Here is a 19919-nt window from a genome sequence, read left to right as displayed (position 1 = left end):
TCATTGAGCTGCAGTTTCCTCTTCTCACCAGCTGCATCGTAATCAAAATTCAACCTTTTTATTGCCCAGAATGCCTTATGCTCAAGCTCTACAGGAAGATGACAAGCCTTGCCGAAAATCAAACGATACGGAGACATGCCAATTGGAGTTTTATATGCAGTGCGATATGCCCAAAGAGCATCATTCAATTTTATACTCCAATCAGTTCTTTTGATATTCACAGTCTTCTCCAAAATTCGTTTAATTTCTCGGTTAGAAATCTCTGCTTGTCCACTGGTTTGAGGATGATAAGCAGTGGCAATCTTATGCGTGATATTGTACTTGGCAAGAAGTGTAGACACACTCCTGTTCAGAAAATGCTTCCCTTCATCACTGATTATAGCACGAGGAGTGCCATATCTTGGAAATATTACACCTTGAAGTAACCGGATTACCACCTCACTTTTGTTGGTTGGGCTTGCAACAGCTTCAACCCACTTGGACACGTAGTCTACTGCCACCAGTATATATTCATTCCCATGAGACTTGGGAAATGGTCCCATGAAATCTATTCCCCAAACATCAAAGATTTCAACCACCAAAATATTGTTGAGTGGCATTTCATTCCTGCGAGAAATGTTGCCAAGTTTCTGACAATTTTCACAGGTAGAGCAGAAAATGTGGACATCCTTGTGAAGAGTTGGCCAATAGAACCCTGATTGTAAAATCTTTGCAGAAGTTCTCTGGGTACCAAAGTGACCACCACAAGCGAATGTATGACAGAATTGTAGAATACTCTGTTGTTCTTGTTGTGGCACACACCTTCGAATGATTTGATCAGCACAATGCTTGTATAAATAAGGCTCATCCCAAAAATAATGCTTGGCTGTGGAGAAAAATTTCTTCCGTTGTTGGTGAGTCCAGTTTTTGGGAATAACCCCTTTTGCAAGGTAATTGGCAATATCAGCATACCAAGGTGTCTCAATTTGTACGGAGAAAAGTTGTTCATCAGGAAAAGTTTCATTCAATGGAAGCTCCGTCTTCTCACCATCGTTTGTTTGAACAATACGAGAAAGATGATCTGCCACAACATTTTCTGCTCCTCTTTTATCTCTTATCTCCAAATCAAATTCTTGGAGCAATAACACCCAGCGAATCAATCTCGGCTTTGAATCTTTTTTAGACAACAAATATTTGAGGGCCGCATGATCGCTATAGACAATCACCTTAGATCCAATCAGGTATGATCGGAATTTTTCTTAAGTTGGGCATCATTGAGAGTACGACTTGCATAGTAAATGACATGTGGTAGCTTGTCAACTCTTTGCCCCAACACCGTTCCAATTGCATAGTCACTGGCATCACACATGAGCTCGAATGGTAAACTCCAATCTGGTGCCATCATGATAGGTGCAGATGTAAGTAATTGCTTCAATTTGCGGAATGCTTGCAAACACTCATCATCAAAGTGGAAAGTGGCATCCTTGGATAGCAAATTGCACAATGGCCTGGAAATCTTCGAAAAATCTTTGATGAACCGGCGATAGAACCCCGCATGTCCGAGAAAAGATCGCACACCTTTTACAGAAGTGGGAGGTGGCAATCTAGAAATAACTTCAATTTTTGCTTTGTCAACGGCAATCCCTTTCTCGGAAATAAGATGACCAAGAACAATACCTTCGTGAACCATAAAATGGCATTTCTCCCAATTAAGCACCAAATTAGTCTTCTGGCATCTCTCCAGAACCAAGGCAAGATTGCACAGGCAGGTATCAAAAGATGATCCGAACACGGAGAAATCATCCATAAAGACTTCAATGATGTGGCCCACCATGTCAGAGAATATACTTGTCATGCACCGTTGAAAAGTAGCTGGTGCATTGCAAAGCCCAAATGGCATTCTTCTATATGCAAATGTCCCAAAAGGACATGTGAAAGTTGTTTTCTCTTGATCCTCTGGTGCGATCACAATTTGATTATAGCCAGAGTAGCCATCAAGAAAACAATAATGGGAATGGCCCGCCAGTCTTTCTAGCACCTGATCTAGAAATGGTAAGGGAAAGTGATCCTTTCTTGTGGCAGAATTCAGCTTTTGATAATCAATACAAACACGCCACCCTGTCTGTTTTCTTGTTGGGATGAGCTCATTGTTCTCATTAGTAATTACCGTGATTCCAGATTTCTTGGGAACCACTTGAACAGGACTGACCCATTGGCTATCAGAAATAGGATAGATGACTCATACATCCAACAACTTCAATATTTCAGATCGAACTACCTCCTTCATTGATGGATTGAGACGTCTTTGTGCTTCACGTGAGGATTTTGAATCTTCTTCCAGTAAAATTCGGTGCATACACATAGTGGGACTTATGCCTTTGATGTCAGCAATGGACCACCCAATGACACTTTTGTATTGTCGTAGCACCCTCAAGAGACTTTCTTCCTGGGGCTCAGTAAGGTTAGCAGCGACAATGACAGGTAATGCCTCTTTAGCACCAAGATAAGCATATTTCAAATGATCTGGAAGTTGCTTCAACTCTAGCTTTGGTGGAGATTCAATAGAACGAACCACTTTCGGAAGTGAAGGACCGAGAGCTTCAAATGTGCGAATCCACCTCTGATTCACTGGTTGTTGTGCCTGAAAATATGCACAAAATTCTGTAACTTCACCATCGTCTTCAGCTTGCAGTTCAGGAAACGCAAGACAAGTTGCCAAATGGTCAATAGATTGATGCTCCAAAAATGAATCATAAATTAAGCCATCAACAGCTTCAATGCTAAAACACTCCCCTGTATCAGAAGGGTGTCTAGTAGCTTCAAATAGATTAAATTCCACCGTTTGTCCTTGTACAGTCATGGACAAGCAACCCTTTTGTACATCCACAATAGTTCCTGCAGTGGCTAAGAAAGGCCTCCCCAGAATAATTGGTATGTTTCTGTTTTCCTCCATATCAAGGATAATAAAATCTGCTGGAAGGAGAAATGTATCAACTTTGACAAGAACATCTTCTATGATACCACGTGGAAATTTTATTGACCGATCTGCCAATTGCAAAGTGATTGAAGTTGGTTGTAATTCCTTTTCGAGACCAAGTTGCACAAAAACTGAATATGGCATCAGATTGATGCTAGCACCCAGGTCTAGAAAAGCTTTCTCGAAAGAGACTTGCCCAACAGTACAAGGGATAGTGAAACTTCCCGGATCCTTTAGCTTTGGTGGTAGCTTCTTGTTTAGAACGGCACTGCATTGTTCAGACAACATAATCTTCTCATATGGTGCCAGTTTCTTCTTTCTGGTGCAGACATCTTTGAGAAATTTTGCATATGGAGGAATTTGTTGAATCGCGTCAAGAAGCGGAATGTTTATCTCAACTTTTCTGAATATATCCATCATTCGCCGCATCTGGTCAGTCTTCTTCTCATTCACCAACCGGCTAGGAAAAGGCACATGAGACTCATTCATTTTATGCTTTGATAAGTCAATTGGCTTGGGCTGAATTTCATCATTAGGCTTTTTGGCCTTTTCACCATCGTTCTCTAAAAATCCCACAGTTGTTCCGCGTCTGGTGGTAATAGCATTGATTTGTTCCTTGCCTTTTGGATTGACTTCTGGTTGACTCGGCAATCTGCCCAGCTCCCTTTCACTTAGTCGCTCAGCAATTTGACCAACTTGAACTTCTAGTTTTTGAATAGATCCATGTATGTTGCTGAATTGTTGGTCGTACCTGTTGTTTTGCTCCGTCGTTTTCTGAATAAAATTGTTGGTGTTGAGAGCTAGAAGAGCCATTTGCTCCTCCAAAGAAAGCTTCTTTGGTTCAGTAGGGACTTGTTGTGTCATCTTCTGATTGTATTGCTTACTCTGGCCTTGTCCTCCCCAACTGAAATTTGGGTGATTTCTCCATCCTGGATTGTATGTATTTGAAAATGGATTGTTGTTGGGATGGAAGCCACCTTGTCCCACATAATTGGTATGTTCTTGTTCAGAGTTAGAAGACATAGGACATGTTTCTGTGGTGTGGTTAGATTGAGAACAAATGGCACACATCTCAACTTGGGTTGCTTGTTGGGAAGATGAAATTGCTTTCATTAACATGTCAATCTTCTTCTCCATGGCTTGCAACTGAGGTTGGTTTTCTACTCTGGTGTGGACTTCATATACACCTTTTGGAAGCTTTACCCCTTGTTTTACTCTAGATGAAAATTGTTGAGAATTTTCACTTAAAGTTTCAAATAAGTCAAAAGCTTTTTCACTGCTTTTCTCCATTAATATGCCTCCACAAGCTGAGTCTACGATGCTTGTGTTTGTTGCGTCGAGTCCTTCATAAAAAGCTTGAACTTGATCATCTTGTGACAAGTTGTGGTGTGGACATTTTAGCAGTAGCTGTTTAAAGTTATCCCAAGCTTCATAAAATAAGTCCCCATCTTTTTGCTGCCATGTTTGAATTTCTCTTCTTAATTGCTTCGTCTTTTGGGCTGGGAAAAATTTCTTCAAGAATTTTGTTGCCATTTGCTCCCATGTAGTGATCGATCCTGGGGTCAAAGAGTTGAACCACAGTTTCGCATTGTCTTTGAGAGAAAATGGAAACAACATGAGTCGTACTTCTTCTGACGTCAAGCCCTGAACAGATTGTGTCTTACAGAGTTCAAAGAATTATCTGATGTGTAGGTAAGGGTCATCAAATGTTGTGCCTCGGAAATGTGGGACTGCATTGAGTAGAACTGGAGAGAATGTGGCATTGCCTTGGACATTGGGTTGAAATGCTATGCTGGATGGCTGCTCCATATTCTGAGGTATGAATGAATTCTTCATTGGCCTCCGAGCAGGTTCATTGATTGGTGGATTTGCAATTCCAACAATAGCATTCTCAGGATTCTCTTCTGTCATTTTTCCTCTTACTTCTCTTATCAGTTGTGCAAGAGTTTGTTCAATCTCTGGATTGTATTTAAAAAGATTTGAACTTTGAGATCGACGTCCTTGCATAAAAGAAAATGTCAGCAATAATAATCCTTCCTTTTTTTCTTTTTTTCTTTTTTTTTTAACAAAATTAAAAGAGTGAATATGCACAAAATAAGAAATTAATATAAAAAACAATAAAATGGGGCATAAAGGCCAACCATAAGTATTAACAGAAATAAAAAGTTATATTAGGCGGCTCAACCGACCACATAAGCATATATATATATAAAGGTGGGGCAGTGTAAAGCCAACCACAAATATAAATAATACTGTAAATGAAATAAATAAATAAACGTTACTGTTAGTGGCAGAAATTTAAATGTTAGTAAGTTAGTAAGTGTTAGTGACAGTTATTATAAACAGATACAGGCGGTAGCAGTAGAACCAGCCAATAATATATAGTTAGATGGGGCGGTTAAGCCATCCATAAAAAAAAAAAAAACTGAAAAACCTTCCATTAAGGAGGTGTAGGATACTCATATTATAATATATATATATATATATATATATATACAAGAGTTAGATAACAATATATTAAATCAGTCCCCGGCAACGGCGCCAAAAACTTGATGTGGAGTTTAGTACCCGCTAAAAGTATAGCGATTTCAAACCCAAATTATACTCGCAAGTGCACGAATCAATTGTAGTATAGAAGTGGCAAATACGAGTGTCGTACCCACAGGGACTGACTATTAAATATCTGCAATTCCAACTCTTGTAATTATCAATGGAAACAAAATAAATAAGGATTAACGCAAATAAGCAAACACTAGGGATCCGAATTCACCAACTCTATTGTATTTAAATTATTTAGCCGACAATTATTATTTCATTCATGCATGTCAAAGATCAAGTCCCCTAATTTATGTAATAGTCATGGGCGTTTGACTTACCACGTCTATTCCCAATTACAACCATCCATGGGCATTTGGATTGGCTAGGACAATCAAGAATGCATTAGGATTTATGGTAACTTATGTAGCGATCACAAAGATCCTAGCATATGGCATTTATGTCTAGGTAACTCCGGTATTAATTGCAAGAAGCTGGTCTCAAATTGGACATGGGCATTTGCCTCAATTTGCATCATGGTAATCAAACCTTGATGGTAGCTAAGCATCAAGATTTAATTATCAATAAAGAATAGCTAATTAACACTTGACATAGCATAAATAAACTAATAATTAATCAAACCAAATTTATTTAGATACAATAGAGTGGATCCATCATCACCCTAGTAAGAGGATTAGTTCCTCATACTAGGTTTACACAACCAACAATTGATCTCACAAAATTCTAGAAAGAATATGAGAGAAAATTGTTGTAAAAGAGAAAATAAAACCCAAGAACTCACTCCTTGATTTTTCTCCTCCTCTTGCCTCTAATGTTGTCTTCTCTTGCTCTTTGCTTTCTCCAGAGAGACCCCCTCCTTTTATTTGTCTCAGTGTCTGATCCTTTTATAGAAGTGAAAAGTTATTGATAAGCTTCACGAACGCTGTATTTTGAAGACTTTAGAAGAAAGTTGGGGCTGCAGACATAAAATATCAACACAAAGATTATTTATTAATGTCAGACACTTATATACATATACATATATATCTATACATATAACTATTACGTTGGACTTTTGCATATATATATACACACATACACATATATATCTATATATATAACTATTACTTTGACTTTCGTACCACACACACACATATATATACAACTATATATATATAAACTTATATATGTATACATCTACCTATAACACTGTTTATATATAGACTTTTATATATTTATCAAATTGCTCAACTCTCTCCATAGAGGAGCTTTTCACGTCTTTGAGCAATTTGAGACACAACTTGGTCTATTCGCGTCTTTACCTTACGAAACGTGGCACGAAGGCTCAACAAGCAAGTTACACTTTTAAGAGCACTAAATAGAGTACAACGGTCTACATTGATGCTTTGGAATTGCTCAACTCTCTCCATAGAGGAGCTTTTCACGTCTCTGAGTAATTTGAGACATAACTAGGTCTATTCGCGTCTTTACCTTACGAAACGTGGCACGAAGGCTCAACAAGCAAGTTACACTTTTAAGAGCACTAAATAGAGTACAACGGTCCACATTGATGCTTTGGAATTGCTCAACTCTCCCCATAGAGGAGCTTTTCACGTCTTTGAGCAATTTGAGACACAACTTGGTCTATTCGCGTCTTTACCTTACGAAACATGGCACGAAGGCTCAACAAGCAAGTTACACTTTTAAGAGCACTAAATAGAGTAAAACGGTCCACATTGATCCTTTGGAATTGCTCAACTCTCTCCATAGAGGAGCTTTTCACGTTTTTGTGCAATTTCACACATAACTTGGTCTATTCGCTCCTTTACCTTACGAAACGTGGCACGAAGGCTGAACTAGCAAGTTAGACTTTTAAGAGCACTAAATAGAGTACAATGGTCCACATTGATGCTTTGGAATTGCTCAACTCTCTCCATGGAGGAGCTTTTCATTTTTTTCTGCAATTTAGAACATAACTTGGTCGATTCGCATCTTTACCTTACGAAACGTCGCACGAAGGCTCAACTAGTAAGTTAGACTTTTAAGAGCACTCAATAGATTACAACGGTCCACATTGATGCTTTGGAATTGCTCAACTCTCTCCATAGTGGAGCTTTTCACGTCTTTGAGCAATTTGAGACATAACTTGGTCTATTCGCGTCTTTACCTTACGAAACGTGGCACGAAGGCTCAACAAGCAAGTTACACTTTTAAGAGCACTAAATAGAGTACAAAGGTCCACATTGATGCTTTGGAATTGCTCAACTCTCTCCATAGAGGAGCTTTTCACGTCTCTGAGTAATTTGAGACATAACTAAGTCTATTCGCGCCTTTACCTTACGAAACGTGGCACGAAGGCTCAACTAGCAAGTTAGACTTTTAAGAGCACTAAATAGAGTACAACGGTCCACATTGATGCTTTGAAATTGCTCAACTCCCTCCATGGAGGAGCTTCTCATGTTTTTGTGCAATTTCAAACATAACTTGGTCGATTCGTATTTTACCTTACGAAACGTCGCACGAAGGCTCAACTAGCAAGTTAGACATTTAAGAGCACTCAATAGAGTACGACGGTCCACAGTGATGCTTTGGAATTGCTCGACCCTCTCCATAGAGGAGCTTTTCACGTCTTTGAGCAATTTGAGACACAACTTGGTCTATTCGCGTCTTTACCTTACGAAACGTGGCACGAAGGCTCAACAAGCAAGTTACACTTTTAAGAGCACTAAATAGAGTACAACGGTCCACATTGATGCTTTGGAATTGCTCAACTCTCTCCATAGAGGAGCTTTTCACGTCTCTGAGTAATTTGAGACATAACTAGGTCTATTCGCGCCTTTACCTTACGAAACTTGGCACGAAGGCTCAACTAGCAAGTTAGACTTTTAAGAGCACTAAATAGAGTACAACGGTCCGCATTGATGCTTTGGAATTGCTCAACTCCCTCCATGTAGGAGCTTCTCATGTTTTTGTGCAATTTAAAACATAACTTGGTCGATTCGCATTTTACCTTACGAAACGTCGCACGAAGGCTCAACTAGCAAGTTAGACATTTAAGAGCACTCAATAGAGTACGACGGTCCACAGTGATGCTTTGGAATTGCTCAACTCTCTCCATAGAGGAGCTTTTCACGTCTTTGAGCAATTTGAGACACAACTTGGTCTATTCGCGTCTTTACCTTACGAAACGTGGCACGAAGGCTCAACAAGCAAGTTACACTTTTAAGAGCACTAAATAGAGTACAACGGTCCACATTGATGCTTTGGAATTGCTCAACTCTCTCCATAGAGGAGCTTTTCACGTTTTTGTGCAATTTCACACATAACTTGGTCTATTCGCGTCTTTACCTTATGAAACGTGGCACGAAGGCTCTACTAGCAAGTTAGAATTTTGAGAGCACTCAATAGAGTACGACGGTCCACATTGATGCTTTGGAATTGCTCAACTCTCTCCATAGAGGAGCTTTTCACGTCTTTGAACAATTTGAGACATAACTTGGTCTATTCGCGTGTTTACCTGACGAAACGTGGCACGAAGGCTCAACAAGCAAGTTAGACTTTTAAGAGAACTAAATAGAGTACAATGGTCCACATTGATGCTTTGGAATTGCTCAACTCTCTACATGGAGGAGCTTTTCATTTTTTTGTGCAATTTCGAACATAACTTGGTCGATTCGCATCTTTACCTTACGAAACGTCGCACGAAGGCTCAACTAGTAAGTTAGACTTTTAAGAGCACTCAATAGATTACAACGGTCCACATTGATGCTTTGGAATTGCTCAACTCTCCCCATAGTGGAGCTTTTCACGTCTTTGAGCAATTTGAGACATAACTTGGTCTATTCGCGTCTTTACCTTACGAAATGTGGCACGAACGCTCAACAAGCAAGTTAGACTTTCAAGAGCACTAAATAGAGTACAACGGTCCACATTGATGCTTTGCAATTGCTCAACTCTCTCCATGGAGGGCCTTTTCATGTTTTTGTGCAATTTGAAAAAGAACTTCGTCGATTCGCATCTTTACCTTACGAAACGTCGCACGAAGGCTTAACTAGCAAGTTAGACTTTTAAGAGCACTCAACAGAGTACAATGGTCCACATTGATGCTTTGGAATTACTCAACTCTCTCCGTAGAGGAGCTTTTCACGTCTTTGAGCAATTTGAGACATAACTTGGTCTATTCGCGCCTTTACCTTACGAAACATGGCACGAAGGCTCAACTAGCAAGTTAGACTTTTAAGAGCACTAAATAGAGTACAACGGTCCACATTGATGCTTTGAAATTGCTCAACTCTCTCCATAGAGGAGCTTTTCATGTTTTTGTGCAATTTCAAACATAACTTCGTCAATTCGCATCTTTACCTTGCGAATAGTCGCCCGAAGGCTTAACTAGCAAGTTAGACTTTTACGAGCACTCAATAGAGTACAACGGTCCACATTGATGCTTTGGAATTGCTCAACTCTCTCCATAGAAGAGGTTTTCACGTCTTTGAGCAATTTGAGACATAACTTGGTCTATTCGCGTCTTTACCTTATGAAACGTGGGACGAAGGCTCAACAAGCAAGTTAGACTTTTAAGAGCACTAAATAGAGTAAAACGGTCCACATTGATGCTTTGGAATTGCTCAACTCTCTCCATAGAGGAGCTTTTCACGTTTTTGTGCAATTTCACACATAACTTGGTCTATTCGCTCCTTTACCTTACGAAACGTGGCACGAAGGCTGAACTAGCAAGTTAGACTTTTAAGAGCACTAAATAGAGTACAATGGTCCACATTGATGCTTTGGAATTGCTCAACTCTCTCCATGGAGGAGCTTTTCATTTTTTTCTGCAATTTCGAACATAACTTAGTCGATTCGCATCTTTACCTTACGAAACGTCGCACGAAGGCTCAACTAGTAAGTTAGACTTTTAAGAGCACTCAATAGATTACAACGGTCCACATTGATGCTTTGGAATTGCTCAACTCTCTCCATAGTGGAGCTTTTCACGTCTTTGAGCAATTTGAGACATAACTTGGTCTATTCGCGTCTTTGCCTTACGAAATGTGGCACGAACGCTCAACAAGCAAGTTAGACTTTTAAGAGCACTAAATAGAGTACAAAGGTCCACATTGATGCTTTGGAATTGCTCAACTCTCTCCATAGAGGAGCTTTTCACGTCTCTGAGTAATTTGAGACATAACTAGGTCTATTCGCGCCTTTACCTTACGAAACGTGGCACGAAGGCTCAACTAGCAAGTTAGACCTTTAAGAGCACTAAATAGAGTACAACGGTCCGCATTGAAGCTTTGGAATTGCTCAACTCCCTCCATGGAGGAGCTTCTCATGTTTTTGTGCAATTTCAAACATAACTTGGTCGATTCGCATTTTACCTTACGAAACGTTGCACGACGGCTCAACTAGCAAATTAGACATTTAAGAGCACTCAATAGAGTACGACGGTCCACAGTGATGCTTTGGAATTGCTCAACTCTCTCCATAGAGGAGCTTTTCACGTTTTTGTGCAATTTCACACATAACTTGGTCTATTCGCGTCTTTACCTTACGAAACGTGGCACGAAGGCTCAACTAGCAAGTTAGAATTTTGAGAGCACTCAATAGAGTACAACGGTCCACATTGATGCTTTGGAACTGCTCAACTCTCTCCATAGATGAGCTTTTCACGTCTTTGAGCAATTTGAGACATAACTTGGTCTATTCGCGTGTTTACCTTACGAAACGTGGCACGAAGGCTCAACAAGCAAGTTAGACTTTTAAGAGCACTAAATAGAGTACAATGGTCCACATTGATGCTTTGGAATTGCTCAACTCTCTCCATGGAGGAGCTTTTCATTTTTTTGTGCAATTTCGAACATAACTTGGTCGATTCGCATCTTTACCTTACGAAACGTCGCACGAAGGCTCAACTAGTAAGTTAGACTTTTAAGAGCACTCAATAGATTACAACGGTCCACATTGATGCTTTGGAATTGCTCAACTCTCTCCATAGAGGAGCTTTTCACGTCTTTGAGCAATTTGAGACATAACTTGGTCTATTCGCGTGTTTACCTTACGAAACGTGGCACGAAGGCTCAACAAGCAAGTTAGACTTTTAAGAGCCCTAAATAGAGTAAAATTGTCCACATTGATGCTTTGGAATTGCTCAACTCTCTCCATGGAGGAGCTTTTCATTTTTTTGTGTAATTTCGAACATAACTTGGTCGATTCGCATCTTTACCTTACGAAACGTCGCACGAAGGCTCAACTAGTAAGTTAGACTTTTAAGAGCACTCAATAGATTACAACGGTCCACATTGATGCTTTGGAATTGCTCAACTCTCTCCATAGTGGAGCTTTTCACTTCTTTGAGCAATTTGAGACATAACTTGGTCTATTCGCGCCTTTACCTTACGAAACGTGGCACGAAGGCTCAACAAGCAAGTTAGACTTTTAATAGCACTAAATAGAGTACAATGGTCCACATTGATGCTTTGGAATTGCTCAACTCTCTCCATAGTGGAGCTTTTCACGTCTTTGAGCAATTTGAGACATAACTTGGTCTATTCGCGTGTTTACCTTACGAAACGTGGCACGAAGGCTCAACAAGCAAGTTAGACTTTTAAGAGCACTAAATAGAGTACAATGGTCCACATTGATGCTTTGGAATTGCTCAACTCTCTCCATGGAGGAGCTTTTCATTTTTTTGTGCAATTTCACACATAACTTGGTCTATTCGCTCCTTTACCTTACGAAACGTGGCACGAAGGCTGAACTAACAAATTCAACTTTTAAGAGCACTAAATAGAGTACAATGGTCCACATTGATGCCTTGGAATTGCTCAACTCTCTCCATGGAGGAGCTTTTCATTTTTTTGTGCAATTTCGAACATAACTTGGTCGATTCGCATCTTTACCTTACGAAACGTGGCACGAAGGCTCAACAAGCAAGTTAGACTTTTAAGAGCACTAAATAGAGTAAAACGGTCCACATTGATGCTTTGGAATTGCTCAACTCTCTGCATAGAGTAGCTTTTCACGTTTTTGTGCAATTTCACACATAACTTGGTCTATTCGCTCCTTTACCTTACGAAACGTGGCACGAAGGCTGAACTAGCAAGTTAGACTTTTAAGAACACTAAATAGAGTACAATGGTCCACATTGATGCCTTGGAATTGCTCAACTCTCTCCATGGAGGAGCTTTTTATTTTTTTGTGCAATTTCGAACATAACTTGGTCGATTCGCATCTTTACCTTACGAAACGTCGCACGAAGGCTCAACTAGTAAGTTAGACTTTTAAGAGCACTCAAAAGATTACAACGGTCCACATTGATGCTTTGGAATTGCTCAACTCTCTCCATAGTGGAGCTTTTCACTTCTTTGAGCAATTTGAGACATAACTTGGTCTATTCGCGTCTTAACCTTACGAAATGTGGCACGAACGCTCAACAAGCAAGTTAGACTTGTAAGAGCACTAAATAGAGTACAACGGTCCACATTGATGCTTTGCAATTGCTCAACTCTCTCCATGGAGGGCCTTTTCATGTTTTTGTGCAATTTGAAAAAGAACTTCGTCGATTCGCATCTTTACCTTACGAAACGTCGCACGAAGGCTAAACTAGCAAGTTAGACTTTTAAGAGCACTAAATAGAGTACAATGGTCCACATTGGTGCTTTGGAATTGCTCAACTCTCTCCATGGAGGAGCTTTTCATTTTTTTGTGCAATTTCAAACATAACTTGGTCGATTCGCATCTTCACCTTACGAAACGTCGCACGAAGGCTCAACTAGCAAGTTAGACTTTTAACAGAACTAAATAGAGTACAACGGTCCACATTGATGCTTTGCAATTGCTCAACTCTCTCCATAGACGAGCTTTTCACGTCTTTGAGCCATTTGAGACATAACTTGGCCTATTCACGTCTTTACCTTACGAAACGTGGCACGAAGGCTCAACAAGCAAGTTAGACTTTTAAGAGCACTAAATAGAGTACAATGGTCCACATTGATGCTTTGGAATTGCTCAACTCTCTCCATGGAGGAGCTTTTCATTTTTTTGTGCAATTTCGAACATAACTTGGTCGATTCACATCTTTACCTTACGAAACATCGCACGAAGGCTCAACTAGCAAGTTAGAATTGTGAGAGCACTCAATAGAGTACAACGGTCCACATTGATGCTTTGGAACTGCTCAACTCTCTCCATAGAGGAGCTTTTCACGTCTTTGAGCAATTTGAGACATAACTTGGTCTATTCGCGTGTTTACCTTACGAAATGTGGCACGAACGCTCAACAAGCAAGTTAGACTTTTAAGAGCACTAAATAGAGTACAACGGTCCACATTGATGCTTTGCAATTGCTCAACTCTCTCCATGGAGGGACTTTTCATGTTTTTGTGCAATTTGAAAAAGAACTTCGTCGATTCGCATCTTTACCTTACGAAACGTCGCACGAAGGCTAAACTAGCAAGTTAGACTTTTAAGAGCACTAAATAGAGTACAATGGTCCACATTGGTGCTTCGGAATTGCTCAACTCTCTCCATGGAGGAGCTTTTCATTTTTTTGTGCAATTTCAAACATAACTTGGTCGATTCGCATCTTCACCTTACGTAACGTCGCACGAAGGCTCAACTAGCAAGTTAGACTTTTAACAGCACTAAATAGAGTACAACGGTCCACATTGATGCTTTGCAATTGCTCAACTCTCTCCATAGAGGAGCTTTTCACGTTTTTGTGCAATTTCACACATAACTTGGTCTATTCGCGTCTTTACCTTAAGAAACGTGGCACGAAGGCTCAACTAGCAAGTTAGAATTTTCAGAGCACTCAATAGAGTACAACGGTCCACATTGATGCTTTGGAACTGCTCAACTCTCTCCATAGAGGAGCTTTTCACGTCTTTGAGCAATTTGAGACATAACTTGGTCTATTCGCGTGTTTACCTTACGAAACGTGGCACGAAGGCTCAACAAGCAAGTTAGACTTTTAAGAGCACTAAATAGAGTACAATGGTCCACATTGATGCTTTGGAATTGCTCAACTCTCTCCATGGAGGAGCTTTTCATTTTTTTGTGCAATTTCGAACATAACTTGGTCGATTCGCATCTTTACCTTACGAAACGTCGCACGAAGGCTCAACTAGAAAGTTAGATCTTTGAGAGCACTCAATAGAGTACAACGGTCCACATTGATGCTTTGGAACTGCTCAACTCTCTCCATAGAGGAGCTTTTCACGTCTTTGAGCAATTTGAGACATAACTTGGTCTATTCGCGTGTTTACCTTACGAAACATGGCACGAAGGCTCAACAAGCAAGTTAGACTTTTAAGAGCACTAAATAGAGTACAATGGTCCACATTGATGCTTTGGAATTGCTCAACTCTCTCCATGGAGGAGCTTTTCATTTTTTTGTGCAATTTCGAACATAACTTGGTCGATTCGCATCTTTACCTTACGAAACGTCGCACGAAGGCTCAACTAGTAAGTTAGACTTTTAAGAGCACTCAATAGATTACAACGGTCCACATTGATGCTTTGGAATTGCTCAACTCTCTCCATAGAGGAGCTTTTCACGTCTTTGAGCTATTTGAGACATAACTTGGTCTATTCGCGTGTTTACCTTACGAAACGTGGCACGAAGGCTCAACAAGCAAGTTAGACTTTTAAGAGCCCTAAATAGAGTACAATGGTCCACATTGATGATTTGGAATTGCTCAACTCTCTCCATGGAGGAGCTTTTCATTTTTTTGTGCAATTTCGAACATAACTTGGTCGATTCGCATCTTTACCTTACGAAACGTCGCACGAAGGCTCAACTAGTAAGTTAGACTTTTAAGAGCACTCAATAGATTACAACGGTCCACATTGATGCTTTGGAATTGCTCAACTCTCTCCATAGAGGAGCTTTTCACGTCTTTGAGTAATTTGATACATAACTTGGTCTATTCGCGTGTTTACCTTACGAAACGTGGCACGAAGGCTCAACAAGCAAGTTAGACTTTTAAGAGCACTAAATAGAGTACAATGGTCCACATTGATGCTTTGGAATTGCTCAACTCTCTCCATGGAGGAGCTTTTCATTTTTTTGTGCAATTTCACACATAACTTGGTCTATTCGCTCCTTTACCTTACGAAACGTGGCACGAAGGCTGAACTAGCAAGTTAGACTTTTAAGAGCACTAAATAGAGTACAATGGTCCACATTGATGCCTTGGAATTGCTCAACTCTCTCCATGGAGGAGCTTTTCATTTTTTTGTGCAATTTCGAACATAACTTGGTCGATTCGCATCTTTACCTTACGAAACGTGGCACGAAGGCTCAACAAGCAAGTTAGACTTTTAAGAGCACTAAATAGAGTAAAACGGTCTACATTGATGCTTTGGAATTGCTCAACTCTCTGCATAGAGTAGCTTTTCACGTTTTTGTGCAATTTCACACATAACTTGGTCTATTCGCTCCTTTACCTTACGAAACGTGGCACGAAGGCTGAACTAGCAAGTTAGACTTTTAAGAACACTAAATAGAGTACAATGGTCCACATTGATGCCTTGGAATTGCTCAACTCTCTCCATGGAGGAGCTTTTTATTTTTTTGTGCAATTTCGAACATAACTTGGTCGATTCGCATCTTTACCTTACGAAACGTCGCACGAAGGCTCAACTAGTAAGTTAGACTTTTAAGAGCACTCAAAAGATTACAACGGTCCACATTGATGCTTTGGAATTGCTCAACTCTCTCCATAGTGGAGCTTTTCACTTCTTTGAGCAATTTGAGACATAACTTGGTCTATTCGCGTCTTAACCTTACGAAATGTGGCACGAACGCTCAACAAGCAAGTTAGACTTGTAAGAGCACTAAATAGAGTACAACGGTCCACATTGATGCTTTGCAATTGCTCAACTCTCTCCATGGAGGGCCTTTTCATGTTTTTGTGCAATTTGAAAAAGAACTTCGTCGATTCGCATCTTTACCTTACGAAACGTCGCACGAAGGCTAAACTAGCAAGTTAGACTTTTAAGAGCACTAAATAGAGTACAATGGTCCACATTGGTGCTTTGGAATTGCTCAACTCTCTCCATGGAGGAGCTTTTCATTTTTTTGTTCAATTTCAAACATAACTTGGTCGATTCGCATCTTCACCTTACGAAACGTCGCACGAAGGCTCAACTAGCAAGTTAGACTTTTAACAGCACTAAATAGAGTACAACGGTCCACATTGATGCTTTGCAATTGCTCAACTCCCTCCATAGACGAGCTTTTCACGTCTTTGAGCCATTTGAGACATAACTTGGCCTATTCACGTCTTTACCTTACGAAACGTGGCACGAAGGCTCAACAAGCAAGTTAGACTTTTAAGAGCACTAAATAGAGTACAATGGTCCACATTGATGCTTTGGAATTGCTCAACTCTCTCCATGGAGGAGCTTTTCATTTTTTTGTGCAATTTCGAACATAACTTGGTCGATTCGCATCTTTACCTTACGAAACGTCGCACGAAGGCTCAACTAGCAAGTTAGAATTGTGAGAGCACTCAATAGAGTACAACGGTCCACATTGATGCTTTGGAACTGCTCAACTCTCTCCATAGAGGAGCTTTTCACGTCTTTGAGCAATTTGAGACATAACTTGGTCTATTCGCGTGTTTACCTTACGAAATGTGGCACGAACGCTCAACAAGCAAGTTAGACTTTTAAGAGCACTAAATAGAGTACAACGGTCCACATTGATGCTTTGCAATTGCTCAACTCTCTCCATGGAGGGACTTTTCATGTTTTTGTGCAATTTGAAAAAGAACTTCGTCGATTCGCATCTTTACCTTACGGAACGTCGCACGAAGGCTAAACTACCAAGTTAGACTTTTAAGAGCATTAAATAGAGTACAATGGTCCACATTGGTGCTTTGGAATTGCTCAACTCTCTCCATGGAGGAGCTTTTCATTTTTTTGTGCAATTTCAAACATAACTTGGTCGATTCGCATCTTCACCTTACGAAACGTCGCACGAAGGCTAAACTAGCAAGTTATACTTTTAGCAGCACTAAATAGAGTACAACGGTCCACATTGATGCTTTGGAATTGCTCAACTCTCTCCATAGAGGAGCTTTTCACGTCTTTGAGCCATTTGAGACATGACTTGGCCTATTCGTGTCTTTACCTTACGAAACGTGGCACGAAGGCTCAACAAGCAAGTTAGACTTTTAACAGCACTAAATAGAGTACAACGGTCCACATTGATGCTCTGGAATTCCTCAACTCTCTCCATAGAGGAGCTTTTCACGTTTTTATGCAATTCCACACATAACTTCGTCTATTCGCGTTTTTACCTTACGAAATGTGGCACGAAGGCTCAACTAGCAAGTTAGAATTTTGAGAGCACTCAATAGAGTACAACGGTCCATATTGATGCTTTGGAATTGCTCAACTCTCTCCATAGAGGAGCTTTTCACGTCTTTGAGCAATTTGAGACATAACTTGGTCTATTCGCGTGTTTACCTTACGAAACGTGGCACGAAGGCTCAACAAGCAAGTTAGACTTTTAAGAGCACTGAATAGAGTACAATGGCCCACATTGATGCTTTGGAATTGCTCAACTCTCTCCATGGAGGAGCTTTTCATTTTTTTGTGCAATTTCAAACATAACTTGGTCGATTTGCATCTTTACCTTACGAAACGTCGCACGAAGGCTCAACAAGTAAGTTAGACTTTTAAGAGCACTCAATAGATTACAACGGTCCACATTGATGCTTTGGAATTGCTCAACTCTCCCCATAGTGCAGCTTTTCACGTCTTTGAGCAATTTGAGACATAACTTGGTCTATTCGCGTCTTTACCTTACGAAATGTGGCACGAACGCTCAACAAGCAAGTTAGACTTTTAAGAGCACTAAATATAGTACAACGGTCCACATTGATGCTTTGCAATTGTTCAACTCTCTCCATGGAGGGCCTTTTCATGTTTTTGTGCAATTTGAAAAAAAACTTCGTCGATTCGCATCTTTACCTTACGAAACGTCGCACGAAGGCTCAACTAGCAAGTTAGACTTTTAAGAGCACTAAATAGAGTACAATGGTCCACATTGATGCTTTGGAATTGCTCAACTCTCTCCATGGAGGAGCTTTTCATTTTTTTGTGCAATTTCAAACATAACTTGGTCGATTGGCATCTTCACCTTACGAAACGACCCACGAAGGCTCAACTAGCAAGTTAGACTTTTAACAGCACTAAATAGAGTACAACGGTCCACATTGATGCTTTGGAATTGCCCAACTCTCTTCATAGAGGAGCTTTTCACGTCTTTGAGCCATTTGAGACATAACTTGGCCTATTTGCGTCTTTACCTTACGAAACGTGGCACGAAGGCTCAGCAAGCAAGTTAGACTTTTAAGAGCACTAAATAGAGTACAACGGTCCACATTGATGCTTTGGAATTACTCAACTCTCTCCATAGAGGAGCTTTTCACGTTTTTGTGCAATTCCACACATAACTTCGTGTATTCGCGTTTTTACCTTACGAAATGTGGCACGAAGGCTCAACTAGCAAGTTAGAATTTTGAGAGCACTCAATAGAGTACAACGGTCCACATTGATGCTTTGGAATTGCTCAACTCTCTCCATTGAGGAGCTTTTCACGTCTTTGAGCAATTTGAGACATAACTTGGTCTATTCGCGTGTTTACCTTACGAAACGTGGCACGAAGGCTCAACAAGCAAGTTAGACTTTTAAGAGCACTAAATAGAGTACAATGGCCCACATTGATGCTTTGGAATTGCTCAACTCTCTCCATAGAGGAGCATTTCACCTTTTTGTGCAATTTCACACATAGCTAGGTCTATTCGCGTCTTTACCTTACGAAATTTGGCACGAAGGCTCAACTAGCAAGTTAGACTTTTGAGAGCACTCAATAGAGTACAACGGTCCTCATTGATGCTTTGGAATTGCTCAACACTCTCCATAGAGGAGCTTTTCACATCTTTGAGCAATTTGAGACATAACTTGGTCTATTCGCGCCTTTACCTTACGAAACATGGCACGAAGGCTCAACTAGCAAGTTAGACTAAATAGAGTGCAACGGTCCACATTGATGCTTTGAAATTGCTCAACTCTCTCCATGTAGGAGCTTTTCATGTTTTTGTGCAATTTCAAACGTAACTTCATCAATTCGCATCTTTACCTTGCGCATAGTTGCCCGAAGGCTTAACTAGGAAGTTAGACTTTTACGAGCACTCAATAGAGTACAACGGTCCACATTGATGCTTTGGAATTGCTCAACTCTCTCCATAGAAGAGCTTTTCACGTCTTTGAGCAATTTGAGACATAACTTGGTCTATTCGCGTCTTTACCTTATGAAACGTGGCACGAAGGCTCAACTAGCAAGTTAGACTTTTAAGAGCACTCAATAGAATACAACGGTTCACATTGATGCTTTGGAATTGCTCAACTCTCTCCAT

Source organism: Tripterygium wilfordii, chromosome 18 (assembly GCF_013401445.1).
Source record: "Tripterygium wilfordii isolate XIE 37 chromosome 18, ASM1340144v1, whole genome shotgun sequence".
Lineage (NCBI taxonomy): Eukaryota > Viridiplantae > Streptophyta > Magnoliopsida > Celastrales > Celastraceae > Tripterygium > Tripterygium wilfordii.
This window is presented reverse-complemented; position numbering follows the sequence as displayed.